General features: G+C 34.8%; 1 protein-coding gene across 10 annotated transcripts in view; it reads left to right on the top strand.

Moving 5' to 3' along the window:
* The window catches only part of DMD (dystrophin), a 2,259,748-nt gene that overhangs the window by 1,406,267 nt on the left and 830,779 nt on the right, over window positions 1-22,702 (top strand). The window lies entirely within an intron of this gene.

The following is a 22,702-nucleotide window of genomic DNA, read 5'->3' as shown; positions in this document are numbered from 1 at the left end:
GTCCAAAGTAGTATTTTAAATATTATTAGAGGTATCAAGAAGTCTATTTGGATTTTTTGTCTTCTATGAGAAAAGCTCTCTGTAAGCATATTTGAAGAAATAAAAGTCGCTTCCTGCTCTGGACACAATACTGTCTAAAAAATGGGTATGGAATATGGTATATAGATAATCATTATACTAAGTATATTAGCAATTCTGAGGCTAGGAATGTTTTTTTATTATTAACATAGTATGTGATGTTTAAATAGGTCCTGGAGTTTAAGAATAGGAAAAAAACGGCCTTTTATACAGGTTAAAGGTAAAAATTAAGCAGAGATAGAAAAGTACAATGTACAATTATTTCCTGTAACCCTACCTATACAATAAAAATATCAGTACATAAGGGATATACCTGTAAGGTTATTTGTTGCAACAATGTTCATAATGGAAAAAAGAGGAACAGTAATTTTCAATCAGAAAATATGATTAAATTTTAGAAAATCTAGGCATAGACTCTTCTGCAGCTACTAAAATATGAATTTCAGATATACCTACTGACTAGCAAGCATTAACACAAAACATGGATTACAGATATCACATGCATAAAAGTATTCAAATAAATTACAAATCATATTTAAAATATAATCCTGTATAGATATGTGCTTTATTTATATATGTATATGTATGCTTTATAAATTGGAGGAAAATACTGTGTGCAAGCCATATAGAAATATGTCATTAGGTTATCTGGATGGGGAAATTTGCAGATGTATAGGAGAAGGGTGTGATGAGAAAAGATAAAATGCATATGATCATATTTATGTAACTACTTTAAATTGTATCTGTTTAAAAATCTTATAAAAGTAAAAGCACAATGTAAATTCAGAGTCAATGATGGAAGATAAATTCAGAAAGGTAGCTCCACTGTCTGAGAATTTTCATAGTCCTTCTGGCAGCTTTTATGACATACCCATGGAGATGCCGTAATTTTACCATGTTTCTTCACAACTGCTTTTTTGGTTCCTATGAAATGTCTTCAAAACTTCTTTCACCACTGGCTCCTTATCAAGTGGACATACTGGTTAATTCTTTAAACAACTAGATACATAAAGCCCTGATACATTCCAACATAAATTCTCTACTATCCTTTCTCTGTGAGTTTGGTTTCAGTTCCTCCTATTGAAATCGGCCTTCTTCAGATATTCACAGGCCTCATTCCCTCCCTCCCTTCCAGAGTGTCTATTGGTTCCCTTTACCATGGCCACCATAACACCTGCCAGTTCTCTGCTCCATCCCCTCACAGTGTTCATTATGCATCTCCATGTTCCTGTCACCTTAGGACATTACACATCTCTTTTCTTAGTTGTTTATTATCTGTTTCCCTCACTTAATGTAAGCCCCATGAAAGCTCACCGCCATATCCTTAGCACTACAGTCATCCTGGTTCATAGCAGACACTCATTAAATAGTTGTTGAAAGAACTTTCAAAGTCAGTGCTAATCTACTTGGCAAATCCATTGGCTTCTTTGCCATTTGATCATTTTCAGTAAGACCCTATCCCTCCTTTAAAAAAAAAATAAAGCAACTCAGAAGCCCTTTAACTGCTGTAAATAATCCTAGCTTTTATTCCTACCATATTGCTAAAGCCTTTCCTAGGAACAACTCCCTTATCTGAAATATGTGCCCTCATCAAGTTTAGGTTTGGTGTTGAATCTATCACTAACCTCGACTTAGGTTTTATTCCAATCTAGTGGCTTTAGCTATCTCTATTCAAAACTGCATCTCCAGTTTGACTACCATTCCTGTATTTGTAAATTCTAAGAGGCCTCACGTGTGGAGATCCTTATAATACTGCAATCTCCACCTGCTTTAATAAAAGTATCCCTACCCTACTCTCAGAAGTCACCCCTCCATTGACATTCCTGTTTCTTCTAGTCTCTTTTGGTTCAAACCCCTCTCTCCCTTCTCTATAGGCCATACTTTTACTTTTAAATCTTTTCTTTTTTTCCCAAGTTCTTTCTTAGATAAAAGTCATACCTCCTCACATTGTAACTGCTTCTGATCTGGTCTCTCTCTGCCTTTACATTCTCCTTTCCAGTCCATTTGTAATACTGTGATCAGCCATAAAAATCACTTTTATCATGGCTTTTGTCTGTTCAGACCTTCAATAGGTCCCCTTTTTTTACAGGATCTGGCATAAAATCCCTTTTCCTGGTATTCCAGACCCATTTGATCATGATCTCAAAATTGTACTCTCATAAATCTACCTGTATTTTCCCACTTCCTAATTCTTGTACACACCACCGAGCATGTCCCATCAACTCTCAATATGTATTTGGTTTTCAGGATAACTCAGAAATTACTCCTTATAGGCCTTTTGTTTGCCATCCATCCTTGAAAAGATCTCTCTCTCTCCTCTGAATTGCAATCATTGCTGTCTGTACAGGCCCTTTAGAAATTAATGAGGTCCTGCCAAATGACATTTTCTATTGCCTTGAACCTTTATTTAAAACTTTAGCTTTCTGTATGATTACATCCTGTTTCCTAACATACTGTTAAGGTTCTACAGAGTAATAAATTAGGCTTATATTTATTTTACTTCAGATTAAGTAGATTGCCTTAGACATGCTAGTAATTTGGTAAACACTTGCTGACCTGAGTTATTAATGCCTTTGTCTCTTTAATCTGAGGAAATTTTGGAACTATTAAAACTGTGCCACAAAGATTTGAGTAATTGAGCCATTAGTTTTTAAAGATATATTGCTTAACTTGCTGTACTATTTTCTCATAATCACATCTTAATTTTGTGTTTCTAGTGTAGTATTTCTTGAAATGTCAAAAAGCTTACAGCAAGGAAAATAAAGGGTATCATCATTTTTAAAAGGGATACCTTATTAACACTGGTGTAGTCCTTCAGGAAGTGTGGTGACGATGATAATGTGCAATGACAAGGAAAAATATATTTTCCTAGCGCTTAACACCTATTCGAGGATAAAAATATATGGATAATAACAGATACACTCTAGGGGAAAAATATGTTATTTCAAGATGATGCCTTAAAGTTGACTACAAGAGGAACTGTTTGAATGAACTATATAATAAAATAACATTTTAAATAATGTAAAATTCTCACCCCAAAGGGCTGTGAAGTATTTAGGTGAAAAAAAAAATGGCAAAGATTTCTTTCTACAAGTGGCTTCTTGCAGTATATTTTCATATCTTTCTCTTATATTATGAAGACATTTAGCACCAAAAAACCATTTTTACATGTCTTCTAATGAAAGCAGGATGTCAAAATAATTTTCATCATTAATACCTTGTGGGGAACCTTTTCATACATTTTTTCTTATGAATATGTCCCTCAGATTAAAGAAAGTTTCCAATAAGAAATTAATATGCAATCTAACAAATACCTCTTGAGCTTTCTTTTCCTTCTAATTCAAATTTTGATTATTTTCTGAAGTATATTATCTTCCTCACTGTTCATAAGATTACATGAGAGTTGCAAATATTTTCTCTCCATGTTTTTCCCTGTATTAGCATGTTTTTCTACTGTTCATCAGCATTCCCCTGTTCAGCCTTGGCTGCTACAATCAGATGGTTAGAAATCATGAGGACAATTTTTTTCTTGTATCCGTAATAGAAGGAAACCTTAGTAGCAGACAGTAACTGCTCGGAGTCTGTCAACTAGATGCATTCAAGCTTTCTTTGTACATTAAGACAGGATCAATGACCTAAAGAAATTTAGTCTTCCAAATTTGCTTTCAGAACATTTGTGTAAGAAATTTAATATAGTACAAAGAAAAACTATGTTGGGCTAGAAGTTGAAATACCTAGGTTGTAACATTCTCAATTTTGTCACTTTAACTTCAAGAAAATACATAGTTTCTGTGATGGTTGATTTTGTGTGTCAGTTTGACTGGGCCGCAGGGAACCCAGACATTTGGTCCAACCTTATTCTGAGTATGTCTATGAGAGTGTTACCAGATATACACATGTATACTTTCTGTTTGTTCTGTTCCTCTGGAGAACCCTGATTAAAACAATTTATCTGAACATCACTGGTCATTCTTCAGAGTCACAAAATAGATAGAAAACATGGCCCCAGTATTTCACAGCATTAATGCAGGGAGGTTTTTCATACTAATTAATATGCTTTGTAAGTTGTTAAATACTATGGGAATTTAAGATAGTATTGTTCTTAATGTTATTTTTAAATAGCATTTTTTCTTGGTGGATCATTTTTCTTTATACTTTTACAGACCTTGTCACGATTTTACTAATATCCTAAGGCAAAAACAATATAACACTGTGAGTCAAAACTTCAGACATACCTAGCAACTGTGGGTGCTTTGAAGTAAACTACAAAGGAAAATTAACACTAAGTTCTGCTTTCTTGGCCCACTGGACAGCTTAACAAATACGTTTTTTTTTTTGTTCTACTTCCCATATATAGACCCTTGTCAAATCTTAGATTTTACAATAAAGTTAATGATGGGCTGAAATGAATATATAGTACTCTCCACAGCTATTATCCATTTCTAATCCTGGAAAAGTCAGAGCATATGATCATACTGAATATGGAAATATTGTTATGGAAATTAAGAGAAAAATATGAGCTGGACATTAGAGTCCTTTATACATTAAAGTCACTAAGAAGCCCACAAATTAAATGCATTTGCTTACTGCATTAAAGATCAGTTGGGTGGTCCAACACTGTTCAGTCACAATAGAGTTCTTTCAAAGCTGGACGTAATTAAATAAACTCCAGATATTCCCTAGGTAGTTGTTATTTGTTGGGTTGATTAATATTTGAATATCTATTGTCAGGAACCTATAATGAGAAACTTATCCTGACCATAATAGTCATTCACCATAACAAGGAAGCCACTTTCAAGGGTTAAATGTTGCCCAGGATAGATATGCATAACCTGCTACAGCAGAAGTTGGGTCAATACAAGCAGGGGTTGTGATTTGGCCTCGTTCTTGTTACCATTACTTTCTTGAATTTTTATTACAGACACAAAGCGATTGCCTAGTGCAGACCTGAGTTGCCTTTTTATATAATAGAGAAAATACTTTGCTGTTTCGCAGGAGGAGAAAACAGATCCAGAAACATCCCTTGTGCTTGTCAAAAACCCGTTCACTAATATTAGAAGCATGGACAAACATTTCTGATCCAGTGCGAATACATATGAGGGGGAAAATTTCAAACTAAGTGTTACTTGGAAAAAGTCAAAACCAAACATTATTTATTTGCAAGGAGTCTCTGAAAATCTGGCTTCATCACCATTTGTCATTCTCCTTCTTGGAACCAAAATCTTTAAAAATTGACTGAAAGGCAATAACTTGCAAATCCACAGTGCTCTGGGATCAAATCAGTAGCTAATAAGGACAGCAGGTAATCATCACTTGTAATTTAAGGCCAATTTACTCCTCCCAGCAAATTCTACCAGTATCTCCTATTACAAAATAAAAACTGCTCCTGAAAACATATGTAAGTCAATTTTTAGAAGGTAATTTTTGTGAGCAATGCATAACAGAGCTAGAAAAAAAGAAAATGTAAGAACCAGGTGCTCACTCATAAGATTTCATTTTATCCTCACAACAACACTAGGTGGTAGCTGCTAGTAGTCGTATATTTTTTTAATTTCACACAAGAGTAAACTGAAGGAGATCATATGACTTGCTCAAAGTCACATGCTGATCAATGTACAGATTGTTTTGTCTTCTAAATTTTATTCCTCTGGACTTTGTATTAAATTAATCACCTGCCGCTCTCTGTTGAAGCACATATTTCTCTTCAATTTAGATAACTGTGTAGTAAGTTCTTTAGCCTCATTTTCTGTATAGTGTACTGTTTTCTGAAACAAGGCAATGAGTATCTGATTTTTAGAAATTATTTACTTTAAATGCATGCTGGAAAATAAGCAGTAGGTGAGAGTTACTACTATTTTTTTTTTTCCAAATGCTTGGGGATTGTTTTTTTAGTCTTATCATCACCTCTATTAAAAATAATTGTGTACTTGCATAAGGCAGAATATCTATAACAAAGAGACATTTTTGAGTATAAAGACCACAGTGTTTGAATATGGTTGTGATCTTGTCATTCTTCCCCAATGACAAGAAAACAAAAGCAAATGGATTTAATATCTGGGTCAGCTAAATCTTTTTACCAAATGGGTAAGCACTTTTTCTCCAACACTCAAGAACACAAATAAAGGTCTTAATTGTTTGGCAAATCACACTGAGCTTTATAAGTGATTTTTTTGATGATAGCTCAATAGCAAATATTATTTTAATGTCTTTTACTCATGTTACACAGACACATACCCTCTCCTTCAAATGCATACCTGCGGATGCCTCATTTCTATCAGAGTTAAGAGAAGTCAAACATTTTGTCTGAGTATTTCTCTCCATGTGCACATTCACAAAAAAATACTATAGTTTTAGTTCTGTGTCCATTAAAGCTTATTTTTAATATTTAGAGAAAGGCCTATGATGGTTGTGTTTTTTCATTTTTGCCTATAATTTTTAAACTTCATGGAAAATTTTAAAAATGCATGATAGTGTTTTAAAACTTAAAACTCTCATCGTCTTCCCATTCATATATTACAGGTTTTAACTTTGCTTTCAACTTTTCAGTGATTTTTCAGTTTTTTCTATTTTAAAAAAACATTAGTATCACATGCTATTTTATCCTTACTATTTCACCTATATTTTATTTAATAATTATATTCATTATACATTTTTATTATAAAAGGCAATATAGCAAACCACCAAATATGATTGTAAATAATTATTCTCCAATTATAGAACGTTTGTTTCCACATTTTAGTCATTGCAGGACCATCCTTGTGCATAAATCTGCATATTTTAACTCATTTAATGTCATCCTTCCTTGCAACCAAGGGGCCCAGGCCATTCTTGTTTTCTTTCAGCTTTCTTTTTTGCTCACACATATCAAACCCTTTCTTGGCTAGGAGACCTCACACATCCTGTTTCCTCCATCTGGACATATGGTTGACTCTATCATTCTATGCATAGCTCCACTTCAATAACCTCATCCCCAAAGCCTTTCCAGGCCACCTAATAAGTCATAACATTATCTAACAATTCCCCAATTCTTGAGCATTTCTTCCATTATTCTGCAACAGCATTCTGCGTTTTTCTTTCATAACACTTACAATATTTTGTATGTGTGTATATATGTATGTATGTATGTGTATGTTTGTTGTCTATGCCCAGATTGAAATGCCATGTAATGAAAAATTGACATTACGTAGTACACTCAAATACTTATTAAACAAATTAATTAAGCTCAGTCTTATAAACAAATATTACCCTATTTCTTCTGTACTTTTAAATACCCAGCACCAAAGAGATAATGTTGTCAATGAAAAATCTAAATGTTAGTGTTTATGCATGTAAAAGCTCTGTCAACTTAATCCACACCTACCCAAAAGGCTATTATTATGTAGGGGCAATGCACATATTTTCCTAAATGTTGATTTTTGTGTCAAAAAATACAATGGACTTCTCAGAGCAATTTCTTTTATATAACCATCCTGCTAAGGAGTGGAGCATTTCTTCTTTACTATTGCTAAAATTGGCAAGCAAAGAATGTATTGTTGTGTACAAAACACTGAATACCATCATGCAGAAGTTTTGATTTGGGCTTTCAGTAATGAGTGGCAGGGTTTCAACTAAGTTACATTCACATGGTGAGTTTAAAATAGTAAAATATAAATTTGTTAATTATGGTTTCTTCTATTTTGTCATAAATTCTTCCCTTTTTTAAAGAAATGCTGGTAATTTATTACCATATCTAATCTTTCACATTGTTTCTAACTCTCACAATGATCTGCAATAAGGTAAGATTGTTACGTACTTGGAAAATGAGATTATTCTTCATATATCATGGGTTTTTATAGCACACCATGTGCTTTGTTGACCTGTCATTAGCACATTATGACCTATTTCTGCAAGAATACATAGAGACAATTCATCCCACATTACTATCGGCCTGGGCAGACATTGCACTATTGCAGCAACATTTAACCTTGTCTTTTTCTTGAGAAAGATAATGTGCATGTTTTCATTTCATTTCTAAATATTGGCCAATATTATGTATTGAAAGATGCTGGCTTTAAAACTTGTCCATTTTACAACACCTGGTCAGTTCACATAACCTCAATAATATAAATGTAAGAATAAAGGTTCACCTACTCTCTAGTGTACATCATGCCAGCAAGTGCATCTGAAAGAAATTAGAGCCTTGTTTGCATTTTTTCATCATGTTAGTACAGGGCTTTTCCATAAAAAATAAATTACTTTTGAGCATAATTTTTTTGGACAACAGAAAAAGAGAAGATCCATTTGATTGATAGTGGACAGAATTTTCATTAAGTTTAACATCAAAAATATCACGATTGCATCATTCACCTTCTTGTTTCAAAGGAAAACAGAAAATTAGAAGCAATGAGCTCTACACAAATGTTTACTATGCATATTTTAACCATTAACTACATTACCAAGAATCATGTCAGCATGACATTCTAATATAGTAGCCTCACAAAAATGTGTAATCTAATCTAGGAACACTGTGGTCCTCTCTAAATCGACTTCAAATATATCCAGGGTTGATATTTCTCATTATTTTGGCCCATATTATTTTTTTGCATAATGATTATATTTAATTGAATATACAAACACTATCAAAATAGACAAAGTAATTGCTTAAGAGGGAAGCCTGTATCAAATAAGTTTTTTCTCCCAAGGAAAAGAACAGTAATAATGAGACGCTTGGTTTATTTTCACAATAATTTAAACATTTATGCAATTAGCCTCATTTTGAGTATTTTCTACTTCCCATGTGTTTGCACATCTCGTGATATCTAGTACTTGAGTCAGAAAAGATGCAGAGCTGAGTAGTGGGAATCTCGCTGATGTGATGGTAATCGGGAGCCTGGTCCTGGGTCTGATACCTGAAGGACTACTTAGATCAGTCTTTAGGCTCCTAGTTCATCATCTCTTTTTTGTAACCTCTTGATGGAGGTATGATTGACACATATAATGCTATACATATTTAATGTATATACTTGATAATATTGGAGATAAATATGCATCCATGAAACCATCACCATGATCTATGCCGTAAACATCCATCACCTCCAGTTCCTCATGTTTAACAAGGGGATGGTAAATACATTTTTTGCTTGACTCAGACATTTGTGTGGCTCTCAGATGAAATGATGATCTAATAGCACTTTAAAAAGTATGTAAGAGTAAGGTATTATTACAGTAAGATAATTACAATAATCCTCTTAACATAGTATTAATGATGTCTTGGCCTGTTTGACACAATCAAAATTCTTTACGACAAATGTCATTCCTCTTTTGAACAAAGGCTCATATATCAGGAGAGATGAGTAAGTAGATTCATAAGCTGTTGCTGAATCTGGGATGTATTGTAAAGGTTGATCCTCTCTTTTTCTTTTTTTTAACAACTGTCATTATACATTAAGAATGTGATACTGCTTTAAATGTAGAATACAAAGCTAGCCTTATTTATTTGTTTTTACTGATTAAAACATCTAAAGTGCTTATTTAAAGGAGCAAATCGAACTTTAGGTTTTATTGATTTATACACTTCCTCAATCTGTAAAGGATTTTAGGCAGTGTATAATAAAATTCCCAACTATAAAATGAAATATTAATAGGAAAAAATGGTGCTGGGGAGATGCAGACTAAAGTTTTATATTAAGGTGAAGGATAAGAAAAAGGACATAAATATGAATAAAGGATGGTTAGATTGGGGGGTTTGAAGAGTACCTCTAAATCATGATGGTCCTTGTTTTCCTTTTATTTTGAATGTCAGAACAAAATTAGAGCTGTTTACAACTATTTCTCTAAAATGTTCGCTGTAATAATTCTAAGTTCTCTTCACTTGAATATTCATCTCAGTTTTTATCAAAGGCAGCATATGCATAGGGCATCCAGTACACTGGACCTACGGAACTTCTAACAATCTTCCTCCCTGTTTATGACCCTTCAGACACTGATTTATTCAAAACTGACATGTAGAGAAATACTGTTAAATCTCTGAAATGATAATAGAAGCTTAATAACATTACATGAGAAGTGACAAATCATTTTTTATAATTTTGGGTATATTTTATCCACTATACATGGCTATATCCATAAGTAACTTTAGTAGAATTCACTTGGGGAAATAATGTAGCAAGTTGCATTTACAGGCACTACTAACTTAGTAGATAAAATGAGATAATCTCCTTTAAAACTTTAAAATACTGCATTTGAATAATTAAACTACAACTCCAGGAAAAGCTGTTTTATCTATTCTCTCACTCGTAAGTAAAAATTTCAAACAAAATATCTTGTTTGAGTAACATTATATTAGTGTATTTTCCAACTAAATATAACATTTTTCTTATTAAAAATGTTTTCATTATAAAAACACATTCAAAATGGTGAAAGAAGACAAAAAGAATAAAAATCACCAATAATCTCACCCAGATATCACATTTAACACTTCTTTGGATAGTCATCCAGTCTAATTCTAACATGCCTGTCTTTTCAGAAATCTCCTTCCTATGTAGATTCTTCAAAGGCCCTGCATCTTATTACCTCTTGTTCTGTTGTCTTGTAAAGGAAGCATATTTTCACCATGTCAAATACAAAGTTGGGTCATGTACCAGATCATTGCCTCTGTTCATTATTAGCCAAAGGCACTCAAACTTATTCAGATGGTAGGCAATTGGACATTATGATATTCCTTGAGGAGCGCGATGAAGTACTTAGTTAACTTTGGGAACTGGGAAGAATTTTATTAACTGAAAAAAACAAAGTTGTTTTAAATAGCCTTGAAAGGCGAAATTGAATTTTCATACTTCAAAAGAAATTGTACCTCAAACACAGGCACACATGTCCACCATAAGAACAAGTTGTCATACAAACCCAAGTTGGCTGCCTCACATTGTCTTTTAATGAGTATTTGTGTGCTCCTCCATCCAGAAATGCTCTCTAACAGGAATAGATGGAAACCAGTTGCAGTGACTTCTTCCCATTTTTGAAAATTGGAATGACATTTGCCTGTCTTACTGTTAACATAAGTTACAGGCCTCCTTACTGCAGTCTAGGACCATACTGTGCAAGTTCTCTCATGTCCCTGGAATATAATTGGCCTAGGGTGAGATTTCTGCTCATTTAGAGCTGCAAGGTGCTCTTTTAAAATTCCCCCACCTATTTAGGGCTTCATTTCCCTCATATGGTTATGCCTTTTTCAGTCTGATGAGTATTCTCCTTGGCAGAGCAGACAAGCAGAGGAGCTGAGCAGTTCTGCTCTCTGGGTCATTTCTGTTCCTAACCTTCCCCCTTCTGCCCCAGTCAGTGAACCTATGTCTTTCTGGTTCTTCTTTCTCCAAATGGAAGTGAAAATGCCCTGATTGTTGTTTTTAACATTATCACAAGTCTCACTTCCAGGCTTGGCTTTTCCTCATTCTTTATACAGTTCTGTACTGTGCTTTTTAATATTCATCCCCAGTTTTCCATGTTCACACACTTTCAGAATCAGCTCATTTGAGGATCCCGTGTAGTTTCATGCATCTTGTTAAACATTCCCCCCACCCTTAAAAAATACTCATTGGTATCATTTACTATTATGTTGCCAAAATCTTATTCTTGAAAGCCACACAGGCCTCTTGAGCCACTTTTTAAAAATTGCCGATCATAGGATCACTACGTTCACACATACACACACACGTTCCTGCAAGACGGACACCACTTTACTTGTCTTATAGATTGTCCAAATCGATCATTGTGTATGGGGATAAAAGAGTAAATAGTCTAATATCCTGTATGGGTCACTAAGTCTGTCCCTGTATAACATGATTAGTCTTCTGAACCCTTTTCAATTCTGTCTTCAGATGACTGAGGTTTGGCAATTAGCCTGCCTTAGTTCTTCCCTTGCATAGGAAACATCTGTATGTACCATGTGAAGTGGGAAAGAAAGAATTTAAGTGACTTGGATACCTTCATTATTAACATGGCTAAAGTAGTGTTTAAGTGAAGGGAGATGAAAGTGATAATTCTTATTTCTTAATAGAAGTAAAATTTATATAAGACATAACTGATTTCTCAGGGAAAAATTTATTCTTATATAAAATTTGAACCTGTTGAACTTAGTTCCATCATTTCAGTCTGTCAAGATATTTTGTGTAATATTCAGATTTGAGCATATAATTTATTTCCCATGCTTTCTCACTCTGTATGTCTGTAGCAAGTATGTGAGGAAGTGTGGAAGGATGTCTCTAGAACTGGGAAACATATAGATGAGAACTGTGTTCAAGTTTGTCAAGTGATTTTACTCATAAAATCAACCTCAGTAAAAAAATTCCCATCACCTCACACTGCCTTCCAGTCAAGTCCTACCCCCTTTAGGCACCTGTTGTCCCAGCATCTGTCACCATACATTTACTTTTGTCTGTTCTTGAATAGTGCATCATGCAGTATGCACTATTTTGATCAACATATTATTTTGAGATTCAATCATGCTATAAGTGTATCAGTATTTCCTTTTTATTGTTGGTTAGTATTCCATTGTATAAATATACAATTATTTGTCTATTCTCCTGTTGATGGAAATTTAGGCTGCTTTTAATTCAGGGATATTATGAATTAAGATGCTGTGAATGTTTGTGCACAAGTCTTTATATGAGCATATGTTTTCATTTCTTTTGGGTAAGTACCTAGAATGGGAATGGCTGGGTCAAATGTTTTACTTTCCAAGATACTGATAAGTGGTTTTTAAAAATGGTTTTGCCATTTTAAACTCCCGCCAGTGGTGGTGGAGAAGCCATGCTTTACATCCTCCCCAACATTTGATTTTAAATTTGTGCCCTTTTATGGGATATAAAGTGGTATCTTGTGGTTTTCATTTATATTGTTCTGATGACTAACAGTATTGAATATCATTTTATGTGTTCATTGGCCATTCATGAACACAGATGGTGTCTGTGCAAGATGGTGCCCTTCTTATTGGGTGAAAGTAATATTATTTTGAGATCATTAGTATAACCTGGAAATTGGGGATGAAAGGCATTTTCCTACTCTGTTTCTTCATCTTTTTTTTTTTTTTACCTTCCCTGAAGACTGTGGCAAAGCATTGTTGCTGCTTGGGCAGCAGCTCATTGGTTTTGTAAAAGCACTGCTCCACGGCTGTCCCTGTCAATAATATGAAGTGCTGAACATTTTAGTTTTCTTTGACCAGCTGTTGAAGATAATCTTTCAGAGCCATCAGCACAAATTTGTTTGTTAAATACCTATTAGGTATTTAAAAGTACAGAAGCATAATTTAGTCATGATTGTTTACCCCATGCACTATGCCCATTCATTTAGTCAACAAACTTTTACTGATTAACATGGTGGAAAACTCAAAGGTCAAGACAAGGGCATTAAAGAAAATCAAGAACTTCCAATCAAAGTAAAGTTGCTTAATGTTATATAGACTTTGAAAACATCATAAAGTAGACACAATTGATATGCAGTAACATTTTATGGGATAGGCAACTTGTTGAAATTTTAGTCATAAGAGAGATAGTATCTGTGGATGCATCTTCATTAATCCACTTAACAAATGTGTTATAAGCACTCACACATAGAAAGCACTTTGCTAGACACTAGAGGAGAGAAACAGTAATGATCCCTGCCTTCATGGGGCTCCTAGCCAAGCCTAGTGGATTGGAATGAAAGGATTGCATAGTAGAAATGAGGGCATTCATGATGGAAGAGAGAAATGGGTAAAGGTCTGAGAAAAAGCCAAGGTATCACTCTGAGTTGTCCAGTTGTGCTGAAGCATGGATGAAGAATTCGGGAGTTACTTTGAGAGGCCTAGAAAGGTTTGTCGCAGGAATGCTATGAGGTTCTGAATGTTATCTAAGCCATTTGAGCTTCACTAGACAGGTACTGAGGCTTCAGTATGAATGTTTGAGCAGGAAATACGCCACCAGTACTGTCCATCAGGAGGGTTAATATAGAAAGAATATGTTTGGAGTGAGAAGGGTTGAGGGAAAACTGTTAGGAGGATGTAATACTAATCGGCGAAGTGTGATGAACAACCAGACTTGGGGGAAGCAGTGATGATGAAATTAATGGGCCAAAAGATATAACAGGATCAGTAGGACTTGGAATAAGAAAAAGAAAGGGAGAAAACACAGATGAACTGGTGGTATCCAGCCTAGTAAGTGGGAGAATACAGATGTCACTCAAATAAATGGTGAAGTCAACAAGAGACACCAGTTTCAGAATGAGGTTAATGTTGGCTTGAAAATGTTTTCTTTGAAGTTTCATTCACATGGAAATATGCTGAAGTGCTAGGCAGTAGTTAACAAGGAAGCTTCCCTAGAGATAAAAAAAAAAAAAGTAGAAACATTAACATTTCATGATTGAAATTTTTCGCCCTACACAAGTGAGATCTGTAAGGAAGTCAAAACCACTATAGTTGTTTTTCACCTCCTGTTACAACTGTCTCTGATCTTTTAGGGATTTACATGGATAAATCTGAAAGTTTTAACAGAAGACTTGCTTAAGTCCTCATGCTCTTTTATTCTTAAGTCCATCCAGTTTATGTATAGCTCAGTAAAAAAAAAATTTGACATTGTACAAATATGCTAATAATGGAGAAAATCCATTCTTGTGCCTGATGTGTCTTATTTCCAGAGGATATGTTCAGTCAGCAAGAGATAACTCGATTGTTTGTATCATCTCCTCTTCTCAAGTAATTCCATCAAGGAGAGGAGCATTACCTTACAACAGATAATGAGTTGGAAAATAAGAAAGCTAAGCTCAAAAATTAAGGCTTTAAAAAAAAAGAGTAGCTTGTGTTTAAAGCCTGTGTAACTTGGCAAGAGGGACATATAAGGCTTAGTGATGCCCAACATGTGCTTAGAGGTAGATTGTTAGTTGATATCTTGGGGGTTCTATAATCTAAGCTAAATGCTTAAAATCAATTAATTGAGGTTAGACACAAAAATCTGTTTTTATCCTTCTTTATCTTATTTCTGGGCCTTTACATTCTCAAGAGCCTAAGGAACTAAACCTTACCTTGATAGCTTGTTATTTGTGGTAACAGATGAGACTTTGGTAAAACACAGTTCTTTTTTAACGTCTCTTTTCCAAGTTAGGGTTTTGTATATATTTCAGAATTTTACTTTTGAACCTTTCTCAAATGGGAAACCATTCAAGAGTACTGTAATATTGATAATAACTGCACTAATGGGGGGTGAGGGTTTAATAATATGAATAACTGTTGAACCACTGTGTTGTATATTTGAAACCAATGTAAGATTATATATCAACTATACTTCAATAAAAAAGAGTACTGTAATATCTTGACTCATCTTATACTCCATTTATCGGTGAATATTTCTTGAGTAACTGTTAAAGCAGCACCCAGCCCTGTGCCTGGTAGTATAAGGAATAGGAAAAAACTATCCTCAGACATTTATAATCTTAATTGCCACAATTTCTGTGGTTTTTTTTCTGCCCATTTCTCCAAGCCCAGATACATAAATGTATACATACACAATCATATAATCAATGTATTTTGTTTGCATAGCACCCATACAGTGGCATTATAATACAGCATTATATATAGTTATTTGCTTGTTATGTTCTCTTCCATTAAATTGAGTATTGACAAGAAAATACAAGCTTATTTGTCATTATAAAGGTGTAAGATACAGAGTAGTTACCTAAGTTGGAGTGAATCTCATTGAAGAGAATAAGTGACCTGCCCTGGATAATTTACCAAGATTAAAACAGTCATTCAGAGATTATGTTATAGCTTGAGCACATAAAATTATTTTAAGTACAGAAAAGGAGTTTAAGGAACAAGGTTAATTCCTGATCTCTTAAATAGCGCATGAGTATATTTTTAAATCCTCTTTGTCTGATGATTTCTAGCAGTGCTTGTATAGAAGTTAGAGTGGGTAGATACAAGCAACTGCATGAGAGCAATTGTCTTTTTTTTTTTTCCAAATGTGATAGGGAATCAAGCTGCCTCTCATCTTTTTATGTTACATCAAACATGAGATTGATTCTTCTCTTTGCCAGCAAATGCAAATGAACTGTGGCAGTTCAGAGATGTAGCAAGGGTCAGTAATGACAACAGTACTCCTCTCACTTTGCTATGTAGCAATTGTCACACAAATATTCAGGGAGTTCCAAAATACAGTGCGTGTGATTATGAATGCTACCTTTGAAATTACCCATTGAAGTTTTCAATGAAAATGGAGAATCTAACCACATTCAGAGCCAAACCCACATCACAAATCTTACACTTAGCTTTGCCAATAATTATCTCAGTTATATTTTCTATCCTAATTTTTTCTCTGAGATGCAGTCCAGTGTCTCCAACTGCCCAGTTGATACCCTTTCCTTCACTCACATCTCCAGTGAATAGCTAAGTCCTGTTTACTCACTTCCCAATATCCTTTCATTCTAACCACTTCTCTCTGTTTCTACCACTGCCTCCCCAATCCATGACCATCTCCCCTCACCTTAACTACAGTGGTATTGCTTGATTTCCTTACTTCTACTCTTTAGCTTCTCCAGTCCATTCTTTCTACTACAGCCAATGATGACCAGTACCTAGTGTAGTGCCTGGCCCATAGGAGGCTCTCAATAAATAGCTATTTAGTCAATGAATGACTCTCTGAGTGAAAATATTTCATAAGCCTGGCAGGTGCCAGTAAGGAACTACAACTTTTCAGAGCCAGTGAGTTTTGACCTTTTAATCAAACTTTTCAATGCTTAATCAATTCCATTTACAAATCATCTTGCTTTTAAAAAGTAATATTGTTGCTTTTTCCATACACTCACTGCACCTTTTCTATCTACCAAATGGCTTTTGAATAAATATTTGGAGGCTCCAAATTGATAACTCCTCTAGAAAGAAGAATAAGGAATTTTAAAATGATATATGACTCATTTTGAATATTCTGTCTTAAGAAGCAGTTTTTTTTGGCTATGTGAATATGTTCCATGATGACATATCTCCCATGTTTTCAAAACCATCCTAGTAATTATGTAGAAATAATTTTATGCCTGAAGTCATGTATTCTATTACCAGGGTCACTTAAGACAGCTAACCTGATCCTAGGCAAGGGCCTCCTTTTGATTCTAGAAAGGTCAATTTGTTTTCTTAACAAATCTATTAAATGAGAGAAAAACAGCTCCTAAATGTTCCTAGGTAGTTTGCCTGAAGTTCTAATGAATGATTTAGAAGCCAAGAAGAATTGAATAAATCTCTGAACCTAGAGACGCCTGGCATTGATTTTTTTAACAAAGTAAAAGCTATTAACTTTGCAAAATTGTGTACTTATAAGAGTTTTCTTTAAAGCAAGGGCCACTGATTCAAATGCCTTCAGAGGCAGAATGCATGCATGGCCCACCTAAAGGCATTCAAATTATTAAAGCTCTAATGCCAAAACATGTCTGAGGACAGATTTACTTTGCAGCCTCCAGTTTCAGATCCCCAAAGGCAGATATTTAACATACATACTTTTTCTTTTTTGCCATCGGAATCTCTGCTTGAAATTGAGAAATACCTGTTTTGAGTTTTTTGTTGTTGTTTTCTTTTTTGCCCAGGGCATTACTTCTTGGGAAAGAAAGAGAAAAAAAGCCTGAGATAACCTTGCAAACATATAGTACTTAAAGCATGTTATGATGAATTCATTTGGTATCCATATTAATAGCAGTGATCATAATGAATGTATATATCACTGATGTGAATGAGATAAACATATCCAAAGGAAATTTCACAGTAATTTGATATTAGATAAATGTCCCATTAAAATAAATCACCACTGTACATAATTTTCCTTTAGTTCATTGGCAGGATCTTTGTTTTGGAAAAGGAACGAACTAATTCTAGTTTAGAAGAAATTCTTATTATTCTTTTACAGCAACCATTATCAGAAGCAGATGGGGAATTGTACCAATGAGCATATCTACTATTACACCACACAGGAGAAAGAGGGTATTAGATGAAATCTAATAAGATCCCCCCCACCTCCAATACATGTAACAAAACTAACAAAAACATGCATATGGTTTCAGCTTCATTATTAGTGGGACACAATAAATGTTTGCTGAAATGTAAATAAATGTTCATTGAATACAAATACAATAAAATGTTTACTGAAATGTGAATAAAATGAGACAAGGAGAAAGAATAAGCTAAAAAGGTACATTTTATTTTTGATCAATCATTTGTGAAGGCTGCTCTTCTTTGATTTGATTTAGTTGGCGAATTACTAATAAAAGATCTGTATGTCCTTAGATGAAAGTTGAATCTGAGGTACAGTTCAAATTTGGAGATGTATCTTATGGTCAAAAATAAGAAAAAACTTCTTTCAGTATTACTTAATACACAGCTGTAAGGTCTAATACAAACATGAATGCTACCCATGCATGACACTAAGTAGAAATATTTTATATATACCTATACAGAAGAGGAATGCTTAACTCTACCTGAGCTCTTAAAGGGCCCAGCAGAAGAGAGAACATGTAAGCTGAGCATTACAGGTGAGTAAAGAGTTTGACCTGCAAAATTTAGTGGGACACCCAAGGAAGTAGAAGGCCAGTTTTCCTGGAAGTTGGAGTTAAGGTTGGAAGCAGGGAGCCGCAGGGGAGTTGGCTGCAGAGGCGGAGTGGAGAAGAGGGTGTGCTGCCCTTTAGTCCTTCCTTGGTATGCTGTTTGGATTGTCATCTTGTGGCTTATCGTTAGCATCATTCATGCTGTCCTCATTCTGAATTCTCTACCTTGGCCTTGATTTTTGTCTCCTACAACTTTCATTCTTTACTCAGAAACTGCCATTTCTTTAAGCCATTTTTTTTCCGCTTTTTCCTCCCCAGTGCTTCCTGTTTGTTTCTACTCTTGCATCTCTCCCCTTCTTTTTAATTCCTAGATTTCCTGGATTTCAGCCAGCTTTGTATCCTTGTCCCTATACTTCTGTGATGCTCTTACAGAGTCATCAGGTCTACCACCAGTCCATGAGTAGTGGGCTAGGTTGAATATGTCCTGTTGCTGAGCCTGCTGTTCGTGTCCATTTGTGTCGCTTCCTTGTAAAAATTCATCATTCCATAAAAGTTGAAAGGTACTTTGGGAGCCATACTAAAACCTCCAATGACAGTGCGGATTCTATTGCTGAAGAATTAAAATGAGAGGCAAACTTGCTTAATTTCTCTTTGACAAAGGAACCAGAAGCTATCTTTCAGATTCTTACTTGAGTTCTAGGGACTGACAAAGAAAAACAATGGGATTGATCTTAAGCAGGACAGAAAGAGTAAAATGGTAGATAAAAGATCAGGTGTCATATTTTTATGAAATGGCACCATAGGATTCGACTTGGCATTTTCACAAGTGTCCGTAGGATTCACAGTACATACTTTCACCTGACCAGTGAGTAAACTGAGTCAGTGATTCATCTGTCTCAAAATAAGTAATTAACAAAACTACAAAAAGTAAATCTACAGTATTTGGTATTTGACACACCTCCTTGCCCCCGCTGCTCACTTGCCCACCTCCACATATCTCTTGCCTACCTTTTCTGTAATAGTGTATCTATTTTGTACACCTTTGTTCCCTTACCTCCAGAAATTTTGATTCAGTCAGCTTACAGTGGAATTCCAAACTTTTATATTTTCTGAAAGTTCCCTTGAGGAGTCTGATATGCATTCCTTAATTAAGAATGATGCTTTAATGTTAGAATCAAAGCACAATAAACTTTCTAACTATGTTGAATAATCCAGTAGATTCAATTAATGATTTTCTGTATGTTCAAAACTAAGGCTAGATGTTAAATGCCAGAGAACTAGATCAGGATACTTATGACAACAGAACATTAATATGATATCAAAGCTTGGAAATTTTGCTGATAGTGAATAATTTTGCTTTAAAATATTTAGAAGCTATAGAACTAAATTAGTTTGGTTTTCATTGAGTGCATAAAGTTGAGGTTTCACATTTAATTTTTAAGGAAAATTCTATCTTTTTGGGCTCAGAGACTAACTGTAACAAACACCATGTACAAATTTTTACTTCCGTTTTTCATTAATTATTTTGCAGCCTTATGCGTTATTGCTGAAAACTCTCCTCAAGTAGATCATACACTGTAAATACTTCTCCTAATTACAAAGTCTTCTCACATAAATTCAATAGACTATTTAATGAGCTCTTCCTTCACAAAATTAAAAAATCTGAAGGCCCTGATTTGGGACTCTATATAAATGAGATTTAGATCTAACAATTTTAAATGATTGCTTCATTCACAGCTGTTCAATCCTCTCTTATCTGGGAAAGAGAAATAATGAAATCCTTGTTGATTCTACAGTTGGGTTGTAAAAGTCACTGTAGCCATCAGCCATGAAATAGAAGGGCCAACATCAAAAATACAAAACAAAGAAGCTGAGATAAAAATTCTCAAGCAGTTTTATAGATTGTAAACCAGCAGCAAGAATTCTTTGATTACTTAACAAAGATTCAGAAGGCATTTAGTGTATCATCTTACTATTCAGTGTGTTGTTCCTGGGCCAGCAGTATTGACATCCCCTTAAAGCTTGTTAGAAGTAGAATTGAGAATTTCAGCCCCTCCACAGACATACTGAAGCAGAATTGGCAGTTTAATAAGACCTCTAGGAGATTCTTGTGCATGTTAAATTTGAGATGTGTTTCTATAGCACACATCTAATAGGTTCTCCAGGCATGTATAAAACTATTTCAGATAGTTGTGGGTGTTGGAGACCACTGGAGGTACCAATTGGAGTCATAATCTTTCTCCTCTGTTTCCCTAACTTCTGGGTTTTAGGCAATGATTTCCCCATTTCAGTAGTCATTCATGATTGCATAGTCCAGTGAGTTCACAAACCCTGTTGAGTCTTCCTTAACAGTTCATGTTACCTGTAGCCTTTCATTTCTGATGCATTATCAAAACTCTACTTTTAGCCCTAATAACTGTCTCCCAGCCTCCTGTCCTAGCTATTTTACCTGTGTTCCTGACTTAACATTTGCCTAATCTCCACTTCAGAATTATGCAAAAACACAGTTCTAGCTCTGGCACTCCTGCACTTAAAACTTAAGGCATTTTCTGTTGAACTCCAATGAACTCCAAACTCCTTAATTTAATAAAAAGCAAAGTGTTCTCTATCCAGCCCCAATATACACCCAGGGCTGCACCTCTGCCTAAACTCCCACTCTCCTGAGGTAACATAGAGCCCACATGTCTACTCCTGATCAGAGCATGGAAATTGCACATACAGGCCTTGCCTTCTGCTCTCCTCTCCCCCTGCCCGACTTTCCAAGTGCCTAAAGCCTACCCATTCTTTAAATTTCAAATTCCCTCAGAGGTCTCTCCTGTCCATCCTTCCACTGAGATAATCCCTCCTCTGATCATCACTTACTGAGCACCTTGCTTTCCCTGTCCTACTGTTAACGTGTAACAAATTATCCTTTGCAACTGTGCCTGTTCTCCTCAACTAGATTATATACTGCCTAAAATCTAGAAAATTGTTCTTATTTGAATCTCTAGGAGGCCCAGTGGTATTAATACTAATGATATATGGCAATGGTTAGATTGAGCTTCCCCCATCCTCCCTTCTCCCTCCCCAACCTCCTTTATTCACAGATTCATGCATTCGTTCAACAGATACTTATTGAAATCACTCATGCACCAGATATTGTATGAAGCATTAGGGACACAATCATGAACAGGACTCAGTCTCTGACCTTAATGAATTTATGGTGTAATAGGCATATAGACACAGTTTGTTATGAATGGGTATAACTGTTACTAAGCAATGACTGTCACATGCAACAGTGAACTGAACAGGTAGTAAAGAGTAACATGTAAGTAATGGAGCAAAGTCAGCTAGCTGCAATGAAATCACATGTGTGCTAGAACATATCTCATGTACTTGTTTAAGAGAGTATGGTCAGAAATACTTATAAACAGTTCAGTACACAGACTTTTTATATTCATTGCGAGGTACTGCGTCCCTGGAATAATGGTCCACACCCACAACTATCTGAAATAGTTTTATACATGCCTGGAGAACCTATTAGATGTGTGCTATAGAAACACATCTCAATAATTTTTGCTGATTTATTGAGTCTTTTAACTGCCTAAGTTATACTACTAAAAAATCTGGCATTCAAAATAGTATCACATGAAAGGAGTAAAAAGCAAAAAAAAAACAAAAAAAAAAAAAACCTCAAGAATTGTATAAAATGAGAGTGAAAGTTGAAGGGAGATTTGACCCAGTCTCAAGACATGAATTCATTCATTTATTTGGCAAGCATGTAAAGGGGTTTCCTGTGTACTTACTATTAGGTCAAGTTATGGGGTTCATAAGAAAATTAGATAATCAGAATCACATCTATCAGGAAAGTGTTTTGCATGTTGACTTTATCCCATCAATATGTAAGGATTTGTGAGCCCTTTGAATTTAAATATGGTAAGTATCTCAATTCCTCATATTATCTCATTTTCTAAACTTCAGATTTAGTAAAGGGTTCTTTTAATTGCCTTAGACATTCTAGATTATCTTTCCTTTAAAGGAAAAGCTAGAATGCCATTTTTTATTTAGTGGTAAAAAGCATTTTTGCTTCTCTGCATATTTTGTTGTAATAGTGGAACTATTT

This window comes from Manis javanica, chromosome X (genome assembly GCF_040802235.1).
Source record: "Manis javanica isolate MJ-LG chromosome X, MJ_LKY, whole genome shotgun sequence".
Classification (NCBI taxonomy): domain Eukaryota; kingdom Metazoa; phylum Chordata; class Mammalia; order Pholidota; family Manidae; genus Manis; species Manis javanica.
The sequence above is the reverse complement of the archived record's forward strand: the minus strand, read 5'-3'. Positions and strand labels throughout refer to the sequence as shown.